The sequence below is a fragment of the Nelumbo nucifera genome, chromosome 8 (assembly GCF_055504915.1).
Source record: "Nelumbo nucifera cultivar China Antique chromosome 8, China Antique-T2T, whole genome shotgun sequence".
Lineage (NCBI taxonomy): Eukaryota > Viridiplantae > Streptophyta > Magnoliopsida > Proteales > Nelumbonaceae > Nelumbo > Nelumbo nucifera.
Genome location: NC_142656.1, coordinates 23,689,638 through 23,700,630, shown reverse-complemented (window position 1 = coordinate 23,700,630; position 10,993 = coordinate 23,689,638). Strand labels below are relative to the sequence as shown.

At 41.2% G+C, this 10,993-nt stretch overlaps 1 pseudogene across 1 annotated transcript; it reads right to left on the bottom strand.

Moving 5' to 3' along the window:
* Positions 1-4,291: 4,291 nt before the first annotated feature.
* LOC104609155 (shikimate O-hydroxycinnamoyltransferase pseudogene) lies at positions 4,292-6,333 on the bottom strand (annotated as a pseudogene). Its single transcript, XR_016079313.1, has one exon. The product of XR_016079313.1 is annotated as a shikimate O-hydroxycinnamoyltransferase pseudogene (transcript).
* Between the last annotated feature and the right edge of the window lie 4,660 nt (positions 6,334-10,993).

Here is a 10,993-nt window from a genome sequence, read left to right as displayed (position 1 = left end):
TCCACTAGCTCAGTTTGAAGCCCCTCCGGTATGAGCCCACTATCAGGTCGTCGAAGTGCTCCGATGCTGTGTAGTCGTCGACGGCCTTCACCTTGGTGTCCTCAAGGGCCTGGAAGAAGATCTCAGACTTCTCCTTGATGTCGGCCTTGAGGTATTCCACCTCGTGCTCCAGGCCCCCTTTTGAGGTCGCGAGGTGTTTCACGACGAGCCTCAGGCGCCGTTCTCCCTGCGGAGTCTCTCCAACTCACTCCTCAGAGCCAAAGTCTCACCCTCAAGACACTGGACCCGCTCCTGAGTTGATCCCAAAGCCTCTTCGGCAATTTGCGCCCGCTCCCGAGCTGATCCCAAAGCCTCTTCGGCAGTTTGTGCCCGCTTCAGGTTCCTCTCTGATTGGATAATCAGGGCATGGATGGAGGAGTTCGCCTACCAAGCAAGGAGTCAGTTCGACAAGAAAGTAAAGAATGAAGGAAAAAGCACAAAGGGAAAACCACGTCAACTTACCACCATAATATGAGACGCAGCACGTGTGCCGATGTGGCCTAGAGGAAGCTCGGACCATGCCACGACCTCGCTTGGATAAACGACCTTCTGAATCTTCCGAAGAGCGCAGCTCGGAGTCAGCACACTACAAACCCCCTCCTGGCTCCTCGAGCTGGAAAACACTGTCGGAGTTTGAGAAGCCTCTGTGGTTTCAGCTTCCCGAACCTCTGTGATGCCGGGCTCCACTGCCACTTCGGGGATAGGCCCCATCGCCTCAGGTTCCCTGGGAGAATCCAAGTTGATGACCGAAGGATGGCTCGGGACTTCGGACTCCATGGCCCGAGGAGACTCCACGCGAGCACGCTTGGTGACCCGCTTCCTCCTCTTCATCCCATCAAGTAGGTTGGCACCACGGGTCTTCTCTGCCTCCATGATACCTGCGAAAAGAGCTCGACATCAGTACAAAAAAAAACTAAGTAAAGAAGCCTACCCGGACTCACACCGGCCTGAATAAGCTTAGCTTCTGAGAGGTATTCTCCGCACTCGAGCCCGACCTGGGCCCAGGACTGAAATGTCTCCGCCATGTCTTTATCTAACATGATGCCGGGATCAGGGACAGCCGCCCTCCAATGAGTAGGAAACGGCCACCCCATAGCACTTCGGACCACGAAGTAGTCCTGCTTCCACGCCAGGACCTTGTTTGGAAGTTTGTGAAGAAGTTTGAATCCCGGGTGGGGAGACAGGTAGTAAGCTCGCCTGTGCTCGGGAAGGAAGCTCGCTTGTTTTTGAGCATGAGAAGAGAAAAAATTTCTTAGTCCAAAGGAATAACATATTCACAGCAGAGAGATATGGTCCCGACGACGTTGCGAAAAGAGTTCTGGTGAAGCTGACCGACTGAGACACCAAAGTGGTTCAAGACTTCGACGATTAGGGGTGGAGAGGAAGGCGCAGCCCGGCAATGAGCTGGTCTCAGAAGACCACGATCTCATCTCGACCGTGCTCCCAAGGGAAGTTGCCCAAAGGTAAGCTATATGCGTACTCCCTGGGCAGGTTGAACTGACGAACAAGGGACCGAAGTCTCTCAGACGTCATAGGGGAGGGTCCGAACGTGTCCGACATCTGAACCCGATGAGAAGTGGACTCTAGGCTACCCGGGGTGACCCGGGCTGAAGGCCCTACCTTGGGCTCATCCAGAAGTCTATCAAAAGAGTTGGCCCGACCCAAGGTCTCCGCCTCGGGCCCTTCTAAAAGATTATCTAAGCTACCCGAACTACTCGAACTAGACATCGCAAAAGGAAAGGAAAGGAAATTGAAAAGGCTAAGGGGACTCACCAAGGGAACGCTACCGAACTAGGGAAAGTGATGCGAGCTGAGGACCTTGGACGCGAGCTCAAGAAAATATTGGCAAAGGAAAAGTGACCAAGGACCCCAATATTTATAGCCGCTGTACCCGCGCATCAACAGTCGAGATCAAAGCCATCCAATGGCTCTCAAGAAAACCGATTGCACGACACCCGAGGTGAAATCAGTTTAGCACGAATTTTTGATGTCCAATAGCTGATAAATCGTTTGACATCCGCGCGTGAGCTGTACACGACCCGAGTTGACTTTGGTTGAGCTGCACTGACCCTAGTTGAGCCAAGAGCATAAGCGGGTCAGACCGGGGGATCTCCGAACTGGACGAAGCACACCACGGGGCAAATCCACCTGTCAGTTCGTGAACTCCCCATGCCGGGTCAAGACCCTGGGCACGGGGAGTGGGGGGCAATTGATGAGGGTAGATTTGGCCCGACCCCTTGGCTGTGCGACACGTGGAAGAAACCGGGGTAACCTGGTAGGAACGCTAGCTCGGCATGGTGACATAGCACGACCATACCCCAAGAAGAGGCCCGAGCTCTCGAGCTCCCCAAAAGGAACCCACACTTCCTGGGAGGTGAAACCCGAGCTCTTCCTAAGAATCCCGAAGCTAACAAGCCCACGAGGGGCGAAGCCCGGACTAGCCCACCTCGGGTCAGTTCGAGTTGTATCCCGGTAGCTCGGGACTATAGGCCATACTCTCATCCATACTCAAGACTTCACTTCGTGCACCACTCCGGCACCTCGGCTCCAGGTCGTGCAACTGTGAAATGGTACCTGACAGGTCCGTACTCTGAGGCAGCACACCTGGCTGGTCTGGATTTGACAGATGGCAATCACGCCGTAACGGCCACCTGCTACCACCATCTCAGTTGTGGCAGAGACGACCCTGACAGAGAGTACAATGGCAGTTATGTCTGCCCCCCACAGAGGCGATTATACCTGACTTGGCAAAAACTTGGGAGTGAGTGGACCAGGTGGTCATAAAAGGCTTTCTTCCCCCAGAGAAAGAGGTATGTGATATTTGTGCTTTCTGGTCTTAAAGCTCCTTACTTTCCCTTGCCTTCTCAAGAGTATTAACTTGAGCTTCGGAGTATTCCCACCGGGTTCCTCCCCGGAAATCTCTTATTTATTCCTTGTTTCAAGCATCTTCAGCTCCATCAGAGGCAAGGCTATCAACAGTTAAGACCGACCGGGTCGTGCTTCATCAATAATCAATCGTTTATATAATATAAATATATTAAGGTGAAATGTGTATGTAAGAAGGCCTTAGGATGAGGGAAATGGAATTTATTAGTATTTTTTGCCTTAACTTTATAGAAATTATAAGAATGTCACTCTCTATCAACTCTCTCTTTTGATTTTTTTTCTTTCAAATTACAAAAATGCAACTCTCTCCTATCAACTCTATATCTCTCTTGCTTTTTTTTTTCTTTCAAATTACAAGAATGCTACTCTCTCCTACCAACTCTCTCTCTCTCTCTCTTACAAATTACAAGATGCCATCTCTCTCTCTCTCTCCTTATAAATTATAAGAATGCTATTCTCTCTCCAACTAAGGGAGACCTCAGCTCGACATCTCGACTCCTAGGGGACTTGCAATCAAAGGTAGTTGAGTTCGAGCCGAGCCGAGCTCGAACTTTTGACCTCAAGCTCAAGTCTCCAATTCGAATTGAGCTCAAATTAGACGACACCTCGACCACTGAGGGAGACCTCGGCTCGACACCTCGGTCACTTAGGGAGATCTCGGCTTAGCACCTCGGCAAATGAGGGAGACCTTAGCTTAGTACCTTGTCCACTAAGGGAGACCTTAGCTCGACACCTCGCCTTTTAGGGAAACCTCATCTTGACACTTCAATACCTGAGGAGACCTCGATTTGGCACCTCGACAATTGAGGGAGACCTCAGCTCGGCACCACGACTGCTTGAGAGACCTGCAATGAAAGGTAGCCAAGCTAGAACTTCAGAGCTTTTGACTTGAGCCGATCTTGAACTTGAGCTCATGCCTCTAATTCAAATTGAGCTCGAGCCTGATTGTTTATAGGCGAGCCCCTGCAACAAAGGGCCACCTCCGCTAGTAAATATATTAAGCTGAAATGTGTACATAAGAAGGCCCGAGGATGAGGGAAATGGAATGTAATAGTATTTTTTGCCTTTGTTTGTAGAAATTATAAGAATGCCACTCTTTACCAACTCTCTCTCTTTTCTGTTTCTTTCCTTCAAATTACAAGAATGTCATTTATCTCTCTCCTTATATATTAAAAGAATATCACTCTCTCTCCAAGAGGAAGACCTCAACTTAGCATCAAGGTAGTGGAGCTGAGAATACCAAGTATATTGCACTCTCACGGTATGTCACCCCAATTTAGTGATTTCATCAATGTATTGTTATTTTCTCTTAGGAGACATCCCATGAAATTAGAAGAGAGAAGATTAGCATAGCCCCTATGCCTGATCACCACAAGAAATGCCTTAATTATAAATCTCGAAGGTACCAAATCAATGACAATAAATTATTTCTAAGAGAAATACAGGTATTACGTACACAAAATATCACATATATATGCACCGCCACTTATTTTCATCATCAACATCTACTAGAACATAAACATAGACATAAAGAACATACCCAATTACTTAACAACTTAAAGACCCTCATAAAACAATTCCTTGAATTTGTCAATGTGCTCCGTCTGCAATCGCAGATACACGATGATGCCATCATCCTCCGTCGAGATCACGTACGCCTTGCCGTCCGCCCCTAGGGAGGTCGGGCCCATATGGAATGGTTGGCCCCACCCGAAGTCCGTCGTGTACAGTGGCAGCCCTATCCAGATCGTGATGGCTACATTAGGGCACCCATAGTATGCTCCCAGCTTGGCCTTTGCGTCTACCAAATGAAACGATGTCCTGAATTGACTCCAATCTCGTTGATTTCCCAGAAAATCAATGGCCGACCGGACGTACTCATAGGTGAGATGGTCGAATGGCACCCCCTTCATTTACATGCACAGAATCGAAGAAACTATCTATATGTAAGCTCTCTGTGGTATGCATGCTGCTCCCTGCTCTAAAGGCCCTGATAGAGTAATTCTTTGAACTTGACCACATGCTCTGTTTGTAATCGCAAATATATGATGATGCCCCCATTTTCTGCTGACACCAAGAATGCCTTGCCATCTGGCCTCACAGTGGCGGGACCCATGTGGAACGGCTGGCCCCACCCAAAGTCCGCCGTATACAATGATAGCCCTACCCAGCTTGTGATGGCCAAATTAGGGCACCAGTAGCGTGCTCCAAGTCTGAATCGACTCAAATCACGATAACTTCCTAAAAAGTCAATGGCCGATCGAACATACTCATCTGTCATCCTCTTTATACTTTCTCTAATCTTGCCGGCAGCGTAACTGAGCGGCTTTGATATTAGGTCGCCAGCCTTCGCCATTGGAGTTGTTGGGAACGTTGCATTTCCAAAGTAATTGGCCGGAAAAGCTGGTCGTAAGCGACGACGACAGTCGACTGAAACTTGTACCTTGGTCTCTTGGTCATTCACCAATCCTCTCGCCTTGGACGCACATCTCCATATGTGACCCGCCAAGGACTCGTACCGGCTGTACTCACGATTATCTACGTTGCCATTTTTTTCTCGTCCTTCATTAGCTACTCTCTTCAGGAGCTCTACTTGGTCAGAGCTCAGCTTTAGTACAGCCACAGTGGTTTCCTTCTTCTGCTCCTCCATCTCGTCCACTTGACCCACCAACATTGGTGGTCGCTTGTACTCTATGTGGTCGAACTTGGGCGTGTCCTCCTCATTCTGAACTCTAGGATGTAGAACAGCCCTATCAAGAAATGGCGTCAACTCTGGATCTACTATGTTGGAACGAGCCATTTGGGCCCATGTAGTAATGAACAGCATTGACGCTGCTCCATCTGCTACTACGTGTGATATCCCCATGCCTAAGCAGATGCCACCACATCGAAAGAATGTGATTTGCACCGCCAACGGTGGCCATTCGTTGATTTGGGTCCCGTTATAATTAGCGTAAGGAACTAGTTTACTCAGCTCTGGAGTTGGCATGAAGTTGCTCAAGTCGTCAATGCAGGAATCAGACTCAGCTTCCACGAACAGAGCACCTTTCTCATTGCAGTTGAGTTCTAGACCGCCGTCCTTGTCCTTCTCAATACGTCCCGCGAGTGGGTAGAATTCCACCAGGGCTTGACTTAGTGCAGTCTTCATGGTTTCTGCCGAGAAGAAGTTGGGTTGGCCATTAGGTCTGTAGAAGTAAACAGTCTCAGTAGTCCAAGACTTGATCTGATCAATTGGAGATAGACCAAGCCGGTGAATTGGTGTCGGTTTTAGTGGCTTCACTACGTATGAACCCTTCAAGGTCACCTTCACCATCTCTCTGTTGCTCCCTCTCTCTCTTTCTCTTCTCTCTCTCGTACTGTCTCCCAACTTCAATTTCTCTTATATAGAGTCTAGATTTGTTGTGTCCGGCCTGGACGGTGTGGCTGATGTAGAATTTAAAGTAGGAAATTTTCTGGGAAGTCTATCAACCGCACTGACAATCTCATCCGTCATCCCGGCCAGGCTGGAGATAACGATCCTTCACAGTTGGGTTGATGGTATGGGTATCCGTGCCATTAATCACGCTCTGATGGTACGGTCATGATTCATCTACCAAACAAAAATTATAACCATTCTCTACTTCGTAAATTGCTGAACTGAAACCTCCCCGGAACTTTTTACATTATTGCATCCACATCCCCTCCATTATCGTGAGCTCATAGAAGCGGGTAAAATTATCAAAATATCCAACTTTGACCATTTGAATGCTAAATTAGCCTCTAAAATTTCCCTTCCCTATTGTACTGACCATAAAATTCAAAAAAAAATTGTGTTTTTTAGAATTTCAAATAATATATATTTGAAAATTTTATCAATTTTTGTGTTTCCTACGATTCTTTTTTTCGTGTTTTGAGAAACATATTGAGTGAGGTGGATATATGGATCAAAGTGGGTGGGTTGAGGTGGATGAGGGTCAGGGTGCGTCCTAATCCATTATTCAAGCGGGATATAGATTACTATTTTAAAGGTATTTTCAATTTTGGTTAGTTTAAAACCTCCTGCATGTATTCATCTAAGGGCAATGACATTTAAAAATGTTTAGGTGATGACATTAGCAATTTCAGTTAATATTCTTACATTGATTTAATGGAAGGAGCATAGATGCAACCAGTGGCAGAGCCTGCAGGAATTTTCTTTTGGGGGTTAAGTAAGAACAAGAAAAATAAATGAGATAGGGTTTGGGGAGAAATGGGATAGAAAGGTTTAGATCTATTTGAAGAAATATAAACTTTTTTTTTTTAATTTTAGGAATGTCGAGTATTATTGAGTGATTGGGACAATAAAGTTTTAAGGGGCCAAGAATACACCTAATTACATTTATGATATTTAGTTACTTATTTATGATTCAAGGTTCCCCTTACACATAAGGGTGTCAATGGACCGGTTTTGGATTGGACCCTGCTCAATCTAAAATCAATTTGGATGGATTGGACGGACCAACAAGATATATTAGATTGGACCTGGCCCATCTGTAACAAATTTTTATTGGATTGGTTTGGATTAAACCAATGTCTGGTTCATTAATATAAGATAAGAATATATGTATCAATGAACCAGGTTTGAGTTAAAACCAATCTAAATCAAATGAATTTTAATAGATTGGATGGTCTAAACATTGAATTAGACCGATCCAATTTGGTCCAAACATTCATTAGATTGGATTGGACCTGGTGGACTCACATTGGATTAGATCGGATTGGACCAATCCAATACAATTGACACCCCTACTTGCACGTTAATTCATGAGTTCCAATAATGTTTTCAACATGCTATTCAATCAAATAGTCAAATTGATCCATCACCTGGCTATGTTTCTTAACTTGCAGGTCCATTTATCTCCTGAAATAATTGCAAAATATGTTGGCTAGATCAAGGACTTATTAATCAACCGTTGAAGTGCCAGTGAACCATTTAACTTTATCAGTGGATCACTAGTTAGACTTTAGTCCTTTTTTTATCAAATTTTTATACCTTTAGTCATTTCCATCAATAATAATACTAATTCTCATTTATTACATTTATTTATTTTTTTAATATGATGGATAAATAATATTAGATTTTATGCCCGTTTTGTAAATTTTTTAATTTTTTAATTTTTTTTTTTTACATTTTGCATATTTATATATTTTATTATTTAATTTATTATGTTATGGTTTAATTTATTCCACCTAGATAATTGAACAACTGAACCTCCCTTCAAAAGAAGAAGAAGCAGTTCTACTTTTGGGGATTATTAAACATTGATTGTAGAATTGGAGTTTAAAGACAAAGTGGGGCCAACACGCAGTGCTGGAGGTGATGGTGGCTAATTCCTCTATGTATCCTAATTAATGCATGAAATGGAAAGAATCGATGATGAAGTAAGGGTAGTGGAATGCTTGGACGATACCAAAATCATCGCCACCGCTGCAACTTCCAACAACAACAATAAACAATAAGGGTATTTTAGGAATTTTAAAATAATTACCATTCACGTAATGTCACATGTGAATGGAATGTGATGGAAAAATAATCGCAAGGGCGGTAAAAATTTAAGAGTACCACAAGACAATATCTAAATAGTAAGGGTACAGTTTGTCAATTTCGTGAATAGTAATGATAGTTTAATAGATTTACCTTTTAATTATTAATAATAATATAATTAACAATAATTATTTTTAAACTATAACTAACAATAATTATAATTTAAGCTATAAATAGTAGAAAATTAAATTTAATTACAAAAAATTAAATTTAATTAGTTTTAGCCAAGAAATTAACAATATTTTTGAAAATATGATAATTTCCAAAAATTATTGTATTTTAAATAAATACAGTAATTTAATAATTACAATATTTTAATAGCTAACAATATTTTAATAATTAATAATAAAATGTAACAAATCGTTTATAACTTAATCTAACCCGATTAGATCTATAAATTTGTAGGCTCAAGCAATTATTTTCTTTTGAGTTAGGTCTAGTTGAGAGATGCACCATGCCCACACATTGTCAAGGATAATCAGATCCGAAGTCTAATTGGGTATCAAACGTTTTGAGTCAAATGATTGTTTAGTGAATAGGGCCCAAGCTTAACAACCCCTAATAAACTAAACTTGGAAGTTATATGCATATATGGTATATATTATTATATAATATTTAAATAAAAAAATCTATATTAATATATATATAGAAATGTTATATATTTTTTATACTAGACTAGAATTAAATAAAAATTTTAATTTGTAAGAAATCATAGTTTTATAATTAACATGGGCCTCTTTATCAACAGAAAATGTGCAAGCTTGAGCTCGAACCTGGCCTGAACATCGGGCCTAGATTTTGAGCCCGAGCCCAACCCTTATATAAAGTTCGAAGCCCGATTTGTACACAAATGTCTTACTTTTTGTATACTTTTATAAACTAATATTATATTAATTTAGTAATAATCTAATAAATTAATACAATAATTTATATTTCCTAATAGTAAATTGATATTTATTAATAATTTAAGAAGCATATATATATATATATTATAACTTTTAGATATGTAATAGTATTGGGCCGGGCTTATTTGAGAAAGCCCAAGCTCGAGCCCACGAGCTTGAAATTTTGTCCAAGCCTAAAGAATAATGGGTCAGGCCGGGTCGGGCATCGGGATATCTAGCCTATGAATAGGTCTAATTGTATATATAAACAATTGTATACATAAAAAACCATATGAAATAAAAATTTAAACATCTTTTTCATTTTTTTTAAATGGACCTCTCATAGCTTGTCCCGGTCTGTGGCCTGGCCTGGTCGAAGGCTCGGCCCAGCACAACCCGATTTACATCTCTACTTGAACCCGCCCAATTCTAGGGATGGGGCGGGAAATTCGAGGATTCCCTATCCTTAATAAGGAGTGGGGTGCCTTGCCCTTGAACTCACCCTACATTGGGGAGTGGTTGCCTTGCCTTGAACCCACTTGGCACTAGGGACAGGGCGGGGAAATTCGAGGATTCCCCATCTTTGATGAGGAGTGGGGTGCCTTGCCCTTGAACTCAGCAGTGGTTGCCTTGCCTTGAACCTGCCTAACACAAGGGATGGGGCGACGATGGGGTAGAGTGTCTTAACTAAGGGGTAGGGATAGAGATGGGGTGCCCCGCCTTGAACCCACCCCATTGTCATTCCTATATAATTGTTAATTATTAGTGAAATTAATAAAAATGTTAGATTTTGTAATTATTTCTATTTATTTAAAGTTAATCAAAATTTCATTTAAAAATAATAAAAATAATAACAATTATTAAAACTACTATAAATTATTAATAAAACTAAATTTATTAAAACATATTTGTTCATATTAAATTAACAATAATTATTTTCTGTAAATCAACATTAAATGAAAATACAATTATTAAAATTTTAGATATTAGCAATAACATTAAATACTTTTAGTTAATTAACAACAAATTTTGAGTATTAATTTAATATTAATTAATAATAAATAAAATTATGAAATCTTCCAGATTTTCCCGTGCATTGCACGGGCCCCTGCTAGTATTATTAATATATGGCTGAACTATCATATCCATAGATCATTTGATATTTTTTCTTCAAATATGTCTTTTTTTGTAATTTTAAGAATTAAAAACAAATACTAAGTAATTATTTTTTATTGTAATTTGCCCAGAATATATTCTTAATATATGGTTGATCTATCATATTCATAGATCATTTGATATTTTTTCTTCAAATATGATTTTTTTTGTAATTTTCAGAATTAAAAACAAATATCGATTAATTAATTTGTATTGTTATTTTGCCCATAAGGGTTGAATATATTCTTAATATATGGCTGATCTATCATATCCAAAGATCATTTGATATTTTTTCTTCAAATATCATTTTTTTTTGTAAATATTGATGTGATTACAATTTTAGTAAACGTTGTTTAGATGTTCACGTATGTTTGATTATGATGCAACTCTTCATGAATTCTATTAAAATATATTATTTTAATGTATATATCTTATTAAAGCCTTATATTTAATGTTATTGATGTAT